We start from the raw sequence: 14,206 nt of genomic DNA on the forward strand, positions 1-14,206 counted from the left end.
CTTAGTAACTACTGTTTCTTTTGCCATTGCTTCTGTGTGAAACCATGAAACAAAACAAAATTACACAAAGACAAATTAAGGCAAGAATCAACTTGTAATAGAAGCTTAATTTCATAACCTTCGTAACCTTTCACAAAAGGTTAAAGTCACAAGTAAATTAGCAACAGCAACTTTTTTTTCTATTTTTTGATATACAAATCGTTAAAAGTATAATGGCTAATTGGAAAAAGGAAATATACATCACTAGAGAAGTTTACCAGAAGATCAAGTTATAACATTTTGAGTTAAACGATAAAAGCATAAATCATACACACTGATTAAACAATCAATCTAAGATCTATAACATGCATTTGGACAAGAGCTATTTTGAACATTTATTCCATCACTTTAAACTGTCATTTTGTGTTGTTACAGTGACAGTTTTGTGTTTCTTTTCTTTTTTTACTGTTTACATTTTTTGAAAAAACCCAAGGCAGGTTTCCATTATCAAAACGTATCCAATTTAATGAAACAACATGTCCTGCTATATGGACAATATGTGAAAAGTTTTTCTGTATATATGTACATTATATATATATATATATATATATATATATATATAAAATTTGTGTTATTAATATGTTAATGTTATATAGTCAAGACATAGCCTAAGGACTGTGCATATGGATCATAAAATGTAAACAATCATCTTAAAATTAACTCAGTGTTCATATCTAATGCTACAAAGCATATAACTCTGTATATAATACATATAATCATGCAACATAATAATGTGTACCCCAGCGGGACAAAAATTTCGAAGGCACGTCACAGGTTGACGTGTAATCCCAACAACAACAAAAACACATGACCATGTACGCTATGCCACCTGATTCGCTCTCCTCCCAGTGATGCATGAGCTCAAACATGGATGCGCCTCTTTAACACTTCATAGCTCGAATCGCTGCAGGTGCATCTTCGGATCATCTCGCTACATAAAGTGCGTTCACAATAAAATGTGCAGAACACAGTCATACCCACATATAACGACATTTCCACCAACTGTCAACAGTCCAGCTTTCACTGTCTGTGGTGTCTTCTCTCTCTATCTCTGTCCCACAAACAGCTGCACATGCGTCAGCCTACCGGCTCTTTTAACCCCTCTAACACAATTCCCCAACATGAACGCATATTGTTAAAGACAATGTTACAGAACTATGTCTATACTAAAGAGAGAGTACGACATGTTATTTGTGCCCCGCGTGCAAACTGACATTGCTGCGTACCGGCATCACAGAGAAAGTGTGTCGTCATGCAGCGCTGAACTTGCAGAGGATGAAAGTGATGGTTGAGAAGCGCTCATTTAGCTCAGGTCCTCAGCAGCCACCTCCAAAAACTAAAGAAACCTGCCTCGACGTATCCAGTACAGAACAGATTCAGGGCGTCCTACACCGTCCGCCCCACGACATATTTTTAGTTTTGACCCGTTGATGTCATTTCCTGTATGAGTGGAGTACCACATACCTCAAGTCGTTTAAAAAAACACTAATTGGACGTAATTTTTTTCAGCTCGCTTGACGGCACTGGTTGACAGGGTCACGCGAGCGGTCATTACATAGAATTTCTTAAACCTCTCTGTCGTGTTTAGTGTTTCGAAAAATTTAAAGTGATATTCAACATCCTGCTTCGCCGTCCGGCGAGAATGATCCAATCACACACTTTAATGGAGTCACGCGTGTTTGTATCCTAATCTTTATCAAACTTTCCTGAAGGCCTTTCCTAAATGTTTCCCCATTCACCCTGTAGACATTTTGCTGAATATGGTGGATTACAAAAATATAATGTAGACTAGTACACAATGAATATAAGAGAGAACGAGGAGTAGCCTATTACAGATGTGTGCCTGTGATGTTTTTGCTGTTGTTTTTGGATTGTTTGTATCTAATTATTTATTCACCTAGCGCTGTTTCAAACTTTTACATTGTATTGCCATCTTTGTCTGCTACAAATTAAAAGTAGTTTTATAAATTAATGTCAATCACGGGTTGTTAAACTGATAAAAATGTATGTGTTCTTAATTAATATTTGTTATTAATTATTATCATTAACTATGTCTTCCCCTATTTTGTTTCAAACATTTAAATCAAAATGTTATGTATAAAAATATTTATAAAAAGAAAAAATATATATTTAAAGAAATCACCAAATTAGCTTAAGCTATGCAAGCAGAAGTAAGGTGTTTTCTGTGAATGTGTGAGATTTCTGATTTATTAGCCACTATAGGGGAATAATGAGAAGAATTAAAGTGCAGTAAACTGTAAAACTGTTTGCGCTTTAAACCAGCGTGTTTATAATGAAGACAATATATAAAAACATAATATGGTAAGAAATACCAGTTTGTAATATCAAGAAGTAGCCTATAATGAGCTGTTTTGTACAGCTAAAAATAAAGTGAATGACACCATAAGTCAGACACACAATAAAAGTACAAATGGTTGCTACCACTCTTAACTGAAAAAATAAAGTGGAACGCCATCATAAAATGACTTTTTATCTCAAAATGTTTTTTGACCTGTAAGTTCTTTAATTGTTCATACAAACCTATACAACATATAGGCTACTGTCACCTTATAGCAGGTAGTTTGGTCAAACTGATGGTACCACAACCCCATTTCTTCTACATTTAGTGTTGACCATTGTCATTTTAGCCATGGTATTTGAACATTTATTTTTTATAAAATGTCTTATATGACAGGAACAGTCTTAAAGAAAAAATGTAATGCCTGACTTGTGACTAGTCTTAGCAGTTTATGCAAACGGCCCCATGTGTTTTGATTTTGAGTGTGTACAGTTGGCATTGAGGATGCACAGTGGCTCAGTGGGTACTGTCGCCTCACAGCAAGAAGGTCCGTGGTTTGAGTACTTTCTGTGTTAAGTTTACATGTTCTCCCGGTGTCTGCATGGGTTTAATCTGGGTGCTCTGGTTTTCCCCACAATCCAAAAACATTTATGTGAATTGAAGTATTAAGTGAATTGTGTATGCGCGCACATCCTGAGCCATAGGAAGCGTAGGGACCTGGCAAACAACCCCTTATTGCTAAGAAAATTCATGGTCAGTGTCTAATTTAGTTTATTTATCTATATAGCACAATACAACAGTCACTGATCATTGTGCTGTACAAAAAAATGTGCAAACTTTTAAATTGGTTTTAAATTGTAAAGACAATATAAGAATCAGTAGACAAGAATAAAATGTATGGCAAGAGATGACCATAGAATCACCAAGAGTCGGATACGACTGAAATGGTCATTGAGAGAGAGCTGACATTGGCCTTGCCTAACTTCTTACCAATGCCTCTTCTGACTTAGAAATACTAAAGATTTGCTTTATCCCTGACTCATGCCCCCTCCACTGCTGGATCAGTAAAAGAGGGGCCTTTTTCTTCTTTCTTTCTTTGAGGTAAAAGGATTGTTGGAGTTTAGAACTGGACCCCTGCAAGGCACTTCTCGTCTTTTTACCTCTTAACCTGTGGGCTTCGCAGCCAATCGCTGATCTATGGAGCTGCTCTCCCTTAGCCAACATGTCATGATAGATGGTCATTGGCCTGCACATACAGCCCAATATTTCAATTTCCTGCCTAGGCCGAGGCATTTCAGAGTTTGAATAGAGTTCATAGGCACAGTGTGATTCCTGCCGCTGCCCCCGACACCCGCAGTGAAGACCCCCAGACCCAAACATAGCACCGAACACATTCCAAAGGCTCAGCAAAAGCAACCTGGCTCTTAATGGAAATGGAGTAGCCTACACCCAAAAATCCTACACTACCAGACAAAAATGCTGGACACTTACCAACAATTTTTTTATTGTTACTATTTTCCACAATTCTGAATAATAGTAGTCATTAAAACCGTGAAATAGCAAACTGTTAGATTTTCAAAGTCATCTTTGTCTACTTTTTCTAGGAAGTAATCAATTTAATGAGACATACCTGCTATATTTTTCAATGTAGTTCACATGCGTTTAGTTAGTTTGTAGTACTATTTTAAATAAATAAATATACAAGTTATATTCCAAAAAATTATGCATAATTTATATTTGCCTGCCAAACTAATTTTAGACATTCAAGCTTAAGCCTTTAGAACAAAAGATTTTTAAGATGGAGGAAAAAAAATCAGTCAAGTGTTCATCGAATAAAGCAAGCACATCCATTTTGGTGTTTGGTTTGTTTGGTGTGTTCTATACAAGATTTGGCCTCATAATATGCCAGCTAATATTATCAGAATTTTTTTTTTTAGCTGCATTCACTCATCTAAATAAAGACAGTTTATCTTTAATACACCCAAATCAGATTTTCATACACGTGTGTGTGTGTGTGTGTGTGTCATGACATATTTTATGCTTATAAAATAATTTTATGCTTAAAGCATATTTTTGCTTATCTAGCATCTATGTTTGATATTTTAAGTCACTGTTTATGATGATGCGCTTTTGTCAATAATCTATAGGATTTAGGTAGCAGAGTATTTCAGATCAGACAATTTAGATGTAAATTGATAATGCAGCAAGCAGTCTGGCTGTAGCACAACCATGCTAACGCAACAAAAACTGCAAAAGATCAAAAGACACTCTTACGTGTGAGTGAGAGAGTGTCACATTAGGCAACAAAGTTGAAAGAGAATCCCCTGCACAAAAGAAAGATATGCACCGCTGCTTTTCAAGGAAGCAATGCTTCACTTTGGAATCTTTTCCCTGTAGTATGGAGCTCTCTCCCAAAGCACGCATGGCAAACATTCAGAAAGAGAGAGAAGCAGCGAAGAGAAAGACAAAAATACATGCAAGAATGAAAGCATAGCTCACTGATATTTGTCTCGTTTTGACATTGTTATCTGGGTCAGTTATATTTATGAGTATCATGGTGTTTCAAGGAAACAAGATTATGTACGTTCATTTTAGGTGACAAAGGTAAGCTGATATCCATTTCTGGGAACAAGGAGGAGGAGTACGCATGTGTGCATGAACCAAAATGCAAAAAAAAGTGACTGGATGTGTATGACTGCACATTTTCTATCTCTCCAACTATGGATTTGGGATGGGGTGCTATGATTGGATGAGGCTCATAGCAAGCAGTGCACCCTAGTGGCATGAGAGAAAGATAGAAACGCACACACACAGTCAGAAAGCATATCCTAAATGCATTATCAATGTAAAACATCATTAACTATTGTAAAATACCATTTTGTACAATTGAGATACACTGTCTTAATCCCATCTATGATTGCAATCATGCTGACACATTCTAACACTGGCTTGCTTGCGGCACGTGCTCATTCGTTTCATTATTCAACCATCACAACACCATGATATGCTGTATAATTGTGCTGTAATCATCTAAAAATAACATGTATCCTCATGCATCCCCCATATAAGGGACATCATCATGCCTCTGTGATCAAAATAGAGGGTTTGTGAGCCCTCTAACCCTCAGATAACCCCGCCCCCATCCCCTCATTCAAACCAAATGACACAAACAGCGACTTCAAAGTCAATAGGCTTCCGGCTATCAGTTCAGCTTTAAAAACAACCACCAAAAAAAACAACCACTCTAGACTGTAGAATCATGGATAGAAAGCCGAAACGCAGACGCTGTATCTAGGTAGCCCCTCCTGTGCTAAATCAGCCTGCTGTCTCCCAAACAATCACCTGTTCCTATCAAAAGCTACTTAAATACAGCTAGATGAGCACCAGATTGAAGAATAAGATGAAGATGGGTGGAATGAGTGGGGTGGGAGGATGAGAGGATGGGCTTTAGCTGGACGATGAGGATGAGTAAAAAAAAAAAAAAGGGGGGGGGGGGGGGGGGGTTGTTTAGACTGCAGCAAGCCAGACCCCCTAAAGTAGGGTTTAGCCGAGGCCTACAGGCACAGGCAGCAGGCAGACTCCTTTTAGCTCACGAAGTAGATTAATAATGAATTAAGGAATAAACCCTCCCCCACCCCAACATACACATCCCTAAAAAGACACGCATGCTAATGCATTCATTATTTATAATGTGTGTGCACGACTGGGAGAGGATGGCCAAATCTGAGCATATGAGTGACAGAGAGAGATGAAGGGTGCCCAATCACCCCCGGATGGAATTCCCAGGCTGGCGAGGAGACATCCGCCAATTGTGCAGCATCTCTGGGCTTTTCCTGAGTTGGGTTTGGGAGGCGGGGATGGAGTGGGCAGCCGAGTTGTCGGGGGGGAGGGATGGATTAAACAAATAAATACATGATAAGAAATGATCATGCTGGGGTAGAAGGGTTAAATGGAGACAAAGAGGCTAAAGGAACAAGCAGGGGGTTAGACAGGGTTAGACTGACCCAGATTTACTGTCTGGACTACAGACCAGGTCATGACATGTTTGTGTTTTTTTATTTTTTTTTATTTAGTTGAAGATAACCTTGATAAGCGTTTCATTTCATTCATGTTAAAAACTCATACGTTCAATGCCTAATGTTTCTTGATGTCTTGTGTAAGGAAAACGTAAAGGAGACTAGCAGCCCTTATAGCAGCATGCCAGCTATGCTCCCATGCAGAGTATGATAAAGTGATAAGATAAAGTCAGTGCCTAGACTTCTGCCATTAATATTCGCATAGATATGGAGAGATCAGGCCTGTAGACTTCCATCATCTCCATAGATACCTGTGGGTCTTCAAATAACTGGAGACAGCTGATTTAATCTAGCAAAATGTCTTAAAATCAGTGGAATCTATCAAAAGATAAGCATGAAAAGATCTGGAATGGGTACTTGGAAAAGTAAAGACTGGTGGCTGCTCTTCCAGTCAAACAGATCAATTTGACACATCTAATTACAATTTGCACTAATATTTTTTACATTAGTCACTTTTATTGCAAAAACAATTGTAGTATGAAACATGTGCATCTGCTGATGTTATAAATTAACTAATTCAATTGTGTTTGTTTTGTTAACTATGGTTAAAAAGTAATGTGACAGGGAAAGAAAAAGTTTATGACAAGAACAGGAAAAACAACAGTCAGCTTTTAATTTACAGTAGCTTAATAATGCAGTTCTCAGAAGTTACCACCTGAGGCCAGACCTCACACAAGGACACAGGGATTGTGCAAACATTGCAACATTTGCTTCACACAAGGTGTGCCACTAAAATCTTTTATACCCAATTTTACCACACAGGAAAATCCATAAACTTTGGAAGTGTGTCAAAATAACACAAGAGATTGGATTTTCCACTGTTCAAAGACAAAATTCGCCTTGCATCATCCCTGGCCATCTTTCTGTACAAATTGTGAATAAAAACAGAATGCAATGATGTGGAAGTTTAAAATTTCAATATTTTATTCAGAATACATCATAGATGACATATCAAATGTTTAAACTGAAAAAAAGTATAATTTTAAGGGGAAAATAAGTTGATTTTAAATTTCATAGCATAAACACATCTCAAAAAACTTGATACAAGGTCATGTTTACCACTGTGTGGCATCCCCTTTTTTTATAACAGTCTGCAAACGTCTGGGGACTGAGAAGACAAGTTGCTCAAGTTTAGGAATAGGGATGTTGTCCCACTCTTGTCTAATACAGGGTTCTAGTTGCTCAACTGTCTTAGGTCTTCTTTGTCGCATCTTCCTCTTTATGATGCGCCAAATGTTTTCTGTGGGTGAAAGATCTGGACTGCAGACTGGCCATGTTAGTATCTGGATCCTTCTACGAATTCTTATATGCCATGATGTAGTAGTTGATGCAGTATGTGGTCTGGCGTGGTCACGTTGGAAAATGCAAGGTCTTCTCTGAAAGATGACGTCTGGATGGGAGCATATGTTGTTCTAGAACTTGGATATACCTTTCATCATTGATGGTGCCTTTCCAGATGTGAAAGCTGCCCATGCCACACACACTCATGCAACGCCATACCATCAGAGATTCAGGCTTCTGAACTGAGCGATGATAACAACTTGGGTTGTCCTTGTCCTCTTTAGTCTGGATGACATGGCATCCCAGTTTTCCAAAAATAACTTCAATTTTTGATTGTTTTCCACTTTGCCACAGTGCATTTAAATGAGCCTTATGGATCATGTTTAGAAATGGCTTCTTTTTTGACACGGTGGATTGTGTTCACCAACAATGTTTCCTGGAAGTATTCCTGAGCCCATGTTGTGATTTCCATTACAGTAGCATTCCTGTATGTGATGCAGTGCCGTCTAAGGGCCCGAAGATCACGGGCATCCAGTATGGTTTTCTGGCCTTGACCCTTACACAGAGATTGTTCCAGATTCTCTGAATCTTTGGATGATATTGTGCACTGTAGATTATGATAACTTCAAACTCTTTGCAGTTTTTGCTGATAAACTCCTTTCTGATGTTGCTCCACTTTTTTTGCTGCAGCATTGGGGGAATTGGTGATCCTCTGCCCATCTTGACTTCTGAGAGATACTGCCACTCTGAGAGGCTCTTTTTTTACAATATTTGGCATGATATTTCAAAATGTCTCACTTTTAACATTTGATACATTATCTATATTCTATTGTGAATAAAATATACATTTATGAGATTTATAAATTATTCCCTTTCTTTTTATTCACAATTTGTACAGTGTCCCAACTTTAATTTTCATTTATTATTGAAAGCCTGTTGCACACTGCCTCTGAATACACAGACAAACTATTGGTCACAGGAGAGTGATGTCAGCCAAGGGCTTTGTGAGAGACATTCTTGGGGAAATCAACACAAGCGAGCAGCAATTTAAACTCACAGAAGAAACATACTGCGGTAAAACTGAGTTTTTTGTAGTTGTTGAAATTTATGATTTCTGATATTGTTAATAACACAAGTCGACTTTGCAATCATGAATTGTGTAGCATGAATGATGTAGACTAGTTCAATAAACAAGTAATGTTAATTAATATTAAGTTACTTAAATTTTTGACCCAAACAACCTTTTTTGTTCCCTTTCACCCATGATTTCACCAACGAAAATAGTTCCAATAGAAAGCAACACTCAGCGCGATGCTTTGTGAGTAAATGATTCAGCGTTTTGAATGAATCATTTGAATAAACGACTCAATGACTCACTTATGAAGACGATCACTTGCTGCCCCCTATTGGCAGTTATGTTTAAAAGTATGATTGCATGTTTTATTTAGAACATCAACCTTATAACATGATTTTTTGCAGCTGTATTTTTTGCAGTTTAAATTATTTAATTTGATTGGTAACAGCCTATATCTTAACTATTATAACTGAATTTATTAATCAAATGGAAGAATTTAACATGAAAGATTATGCATACATTTAATAATATTTAAAAAAAATGCCCTTTATAAAAATAAATAACGGGTGAATATCACAAATATGCAGATTTAAGTAGGCCTATGTAAAAGCTGACAGAACAATGATGGGAATATTACTACAGAATCAATATATGTATACCACTAATTCAATTTAATTTAATTTAGTTAATGTTTAATTTGATATTTACAAGAAATGTTGTAAATGTTACTAAATTTTAACTGCTGTAAAAAGCACCTTATTTGTTTAAAGTGTTTGCAAACCATATGCTATTGCACTTTTGTTCATTTAGCAGCACTTTTGTATTCATTATTGAATTTTGCGCATACTCATGATTAAATATTTTAATCGTTGCCCAGCTCTAATATAATATATTATATTATATTATATTATATATATATATATATATATATATATATATATATATATATATATATATATATATATATATATATATATATATATATACACACATATATACACACACACACACATATATATATATATATATACACACATATATACACACACACACACACATACATATATATATGTATCAAGGATGTATATATATATATATATATATATATATATATAACAAATAAAACAGCATCCATTATTATGTCTGTGACTATCACAGTGTGCACCATCTTGTTAGCTTGTAAATGCTAAGCCTATCTGAAAGTGCAAGAGAGGTGTTTTGTAACGTTCACTTTCTGCTTAGACTGCTGGACCTCTAATTAAGACCAGAACACGCTGCTCCTCTTCACCCATGTAGCAAGTGTTTACAAAATTGCCAGAAAATTATGTTTTATTTTGATGTTTTTATAATGATGTCCTACTCAATGTTTTTTTTTTTTTTTTTTTTGTATCTTGTACAAAATTCTTGTATCTTTTAATTTATTAATAGATTGATAAACTGTGGAAGTTGTTTTACATCCTTGAAGTAAAAAAAACAAAAATATATTTTTTTAGAAAGATGCAGTTAAATTTTGAGATGCAAAGTCACATTGTGGAATGTAAACTCATTAACATAAAACAAAGACCCCTTTGCAGTATATAGTGTATAATTGATATGAGATATTATCAAGATATAATTAAGATATAAAATTATGAGAAATAAAGTAATTGAAGTTACATTTATAGGAAATAAAGTCATATTTGTGAGTTATTAAGTCGTAGTTGCCTTTGTTTTACTCTAAGGTGATACTTCCATAATAAAAATGTAACAACACTGATCATTAATGAAGTGTACAGACATAATTCAGTTGTTGTAAGAAATTACAGATCAATCAGTCCTGCAACTTTGGTTAGGATGACCGTTGAGCACTGGTCCCGTGGGCAGCTAACAAGAAGGCCTGTACGGACCCCGCAGCTGCAGAAGGTCCAAGCGGCCAAGTCTTTGACCTACCACGGGGAGTCTGAACAAAACACTTCGAGTGTCCTAGTGACGCAGGACCGCCAACCTTCTTCTCCAGAGGCTTTCATTAGGTTTCAAAGACTTCCTGGTTTTAGATTACTGCAAAAACACACGACTTCACTGACCACACTCTACAGGGCACCGTGAAGCCTGGCCGGCTGAAGACACAAGCGCACAACCCCGCTGTGAATCAGGAGGATCCCATTTACGCCGCTATTTGAACAGAAACGCCACACAAAGACAGGTGTGATTTTCATTACGTAACCTCTGGTTGGAGCGAAACCTTCATGTTCAGGGGACCAAAGGGGAAGCTATTAAATGCCACAATGCTGCCCAACGTCAGTCGCCAACCTGGCCGACCCATCCACCTTTACAGTGGCGCCTTGTCAATCTTGGGAAAAACTCATAGCACCATTCATCAGCCAAGATGTTAGTCAATGAGTAGACCCAAAATTGACCCCTCTATCCAATTATTTTCACATTGTCCTAACAGAAGTTCCTTTAAGACTTCTAAAGACATGTTAAGAGAAAAAGGCATGCCATTTCTCTCTGAAATGAGACGTCCATTCTCGGCTCCCTTTAGCATGAGAAAGGCACCTCCCTGCATGCATAATTCTGCTGAGTCATTGTGATGGCCTTTCTACTGGCTCATGACAAAAAGCGCCAGCACGGGGGCTATTGTCATGGACGCATCCATCTGCATCAAGACCATTAGAGGATATTTGCACTTCCTCAGAGCTGCAAGCCCAGTGGGGTTTTGACATGCGACAGAAGGCACCGGGCTTTACCCACAAGCTCTTCAGGTGCAGAATGGGGTAGAGCGAGGGGCAGCGCTCCTGTCAACCTCTGTGACGGACACACGAGGAGAGGCAAAAGTGTAGGGGTGATTGATGTGTGAGGGATCTCGACCACTCTGTGTGGGATCCGCTCTCCTGTCTTTGTGCTTCTGCATGTTGGAGGGAGTTTCTTCTTGTTGAAGTCTGTGTATGCAGTGAAATGAATTGGCAAGTCAAAAGAGCACAAGAAAGGCAAAGTATTCCACACACACACACACACACACAGAGAGAGAGAGAGACATGCAGCCAGATTGACAGATGGCAGAAGTGTGTCTGCACCAAAGATCGACCACATGAATTTTAAATTCATACAGTACTTGCATATGAATATAAAGGGTATCGATACATATGGAAGACGGGTAGAGAGCAAGCCAATGTGCTAAGATTAAGTTAAAACCAGTAAGAGCAAGAGCAACTGTAAATGGCTCGATGATGTACAAGAGTAAAATAATGAAACTAGTTTAAAACATTTATCAAGTAGTTCTTTGTATTCGTGTTGGTTTCATGTGATTTTGAGAATTTCCAGAAGAAGAACAAAAAGTTGGCAGAATAATTCTTTACAACAAAAAAGGCCACACTGCTATAAAAATCGGTTTTATACCTTTAACATATACTCACACCATAACACAAGTGGTAAATAGAAAACCACATGAAGAATCAAAGTTCATCACAAACAGCTTTTCCACAAACTGAGGTATATAGAAAATGGACAGCCTCAACCGCAAAACACCATCATGGTAACTAAATACTACTAAATAATAAAAAACATTAATTACAACAAGTTGTAATCTTAAATCCTAATAATACATAACTGATAACAAAAATTATAAAGAAACAATTATTTAAATGTAAAAATCATCAAATGTGAAGTTTCAGGGAATTCTGGGAATGGCAGTTTATAGGTTTTCACAGTAAAACCATTTAACAGTATTTGAAATGTAAGGTTAGATCTTACCGCTTTCCCTTTTATACATTTAGAAAAAGGTTATGCCGAACTCCCAAGTTTTACAAGAATCTGAAATTCAAAACATGCTCATCATAGATGTGTATTATTTTTGAACAAATAAGACAGGACAAAAAAAGTGTCATTGACACAAATACAGCTTTGAGACTTAAAGAACGTGAAAATGTGATAGTTCCACTCATGAGTCCCATGAAATTTTCGCTTGCACACTTGTTAAATTGTGATCCCATGTACAAATACGGTCTGTCAATCCACAACTCTCTGCATGTAACCTATATCCCTATTGTTGTTTTTTCCACTTTTGGAATGCTGGCAGCTGGAGATAAGAATCTTGATTGAATTAAGTGCTGCTCGAGAAGCTCTGTGCTGCGTTGTGCCAGTACGTGTGTGTGTGTGTGTGTGTGTGTGTGTGTGTGTGGTGATGCCAGCGGGCAGGGGGTACCTGTGGGCCGGCTCCTACTGGGACTCATTTGGAGCAGACAGCTCTCAATGTGTTCATTAGGACTGTGATTGGGCCTCACTCCTGTGGGGAGGACCAGCCTACCCAACGCTGAATAGTCCTGATTGTGCTCAGCATAAATTGCCATCTGTTTCAGTTGAGAAGGGAAAGAGAAAGACAGGGAAAAAAGGGAGAGGGGAAATAGAAGAAGAAAAAAGTGGTAAATCTTATCTGACTGAATTTTTAACAGTTTGATCAACTTATGAAATCACATAGCTCTTAATTAAAAGAAATAAAAGATTCTATCATTCTGTCAATCACCACGTCGTTTCAAACCTGTATGCTATATTGTCCATGCAACACAAAGGAAGAGCCTTTAAAAAACAGTGATTATAGCTTTCAAGAGAAAATGTCAAAAAAGTCACATTTATATTAGGCGTACATTAAAAAAATATGTAAGTACAATGTAATGCGTTTGTTGTATTCCAAAACACTTGTGCTGCTATTGAGGTAGCAGCACAAGTGCTATTAATTATAATAATATAAGCACGTACAATGTAAAAACATGTATATAATAAGTAGGCTTCATTGTATCACATGATTCATTTAAATGTTAGCACATACTGTATTAGTTAAAGACACCTATTGTATAAAGTGGGACCATAAAAACCTTTCTGAAGTCATATGATAGTTTTGTGTGAGGAACAGTACAGTTATTTATTGTTCATCTTCCTCTCCACCAAAGCTCTGAAAATATCATTTTGTATTGACAGTTGGATTCAAAATGGCTCAGTGGACAGAACCTACATTTCAGAATTTAAGGAATGGTACTCTTTCAGTTCAAATGACCACACCCTAAGGGAATTTGACATTGAAATGACAGGACGAGACCAGTATGTAATATGTAAACCTTGAGATTGTCCTCATAGTCTGAAAGCTATAGATCATTTGATGTTTAAACATATACTTACAAAATACTGATAAAAATACAGTACAATATACTGATTGTTTGTGTCTAACAAATGCAGTCCCCTCCCCTATGCACACATTCACAAAGATAAACTGTGCATTGTAGACAATGTAAGACTATAATTGTATACTATAATTAGTATACATTAGTATAAACATTGTAGACTATAATTAATCGCATGTGCCTTTGCGACAGTGACTTTAGATGAGACCCTCCTAAGAGAGGGTATGGCAGGCCAGGTAGAAATTTACTTAAAATAGATGTTTGCTCTCTGTCTCACCAATCGATG

This window comes from Pseudorasbora parva, chromosome 11, assembly GCF_024679245.1.
Source record: "Pseudorasbora parva isolate DD20220531a chromosome 11, ASM2467924v1, whole genome shotgun sequence".
Lineage (NCBI taxonomy): Eukaryota > Metazoa > Chordata > Actinopteri > Cypriniformes > Gobionidae > Pseudorasbora > Pseudorasbora parva.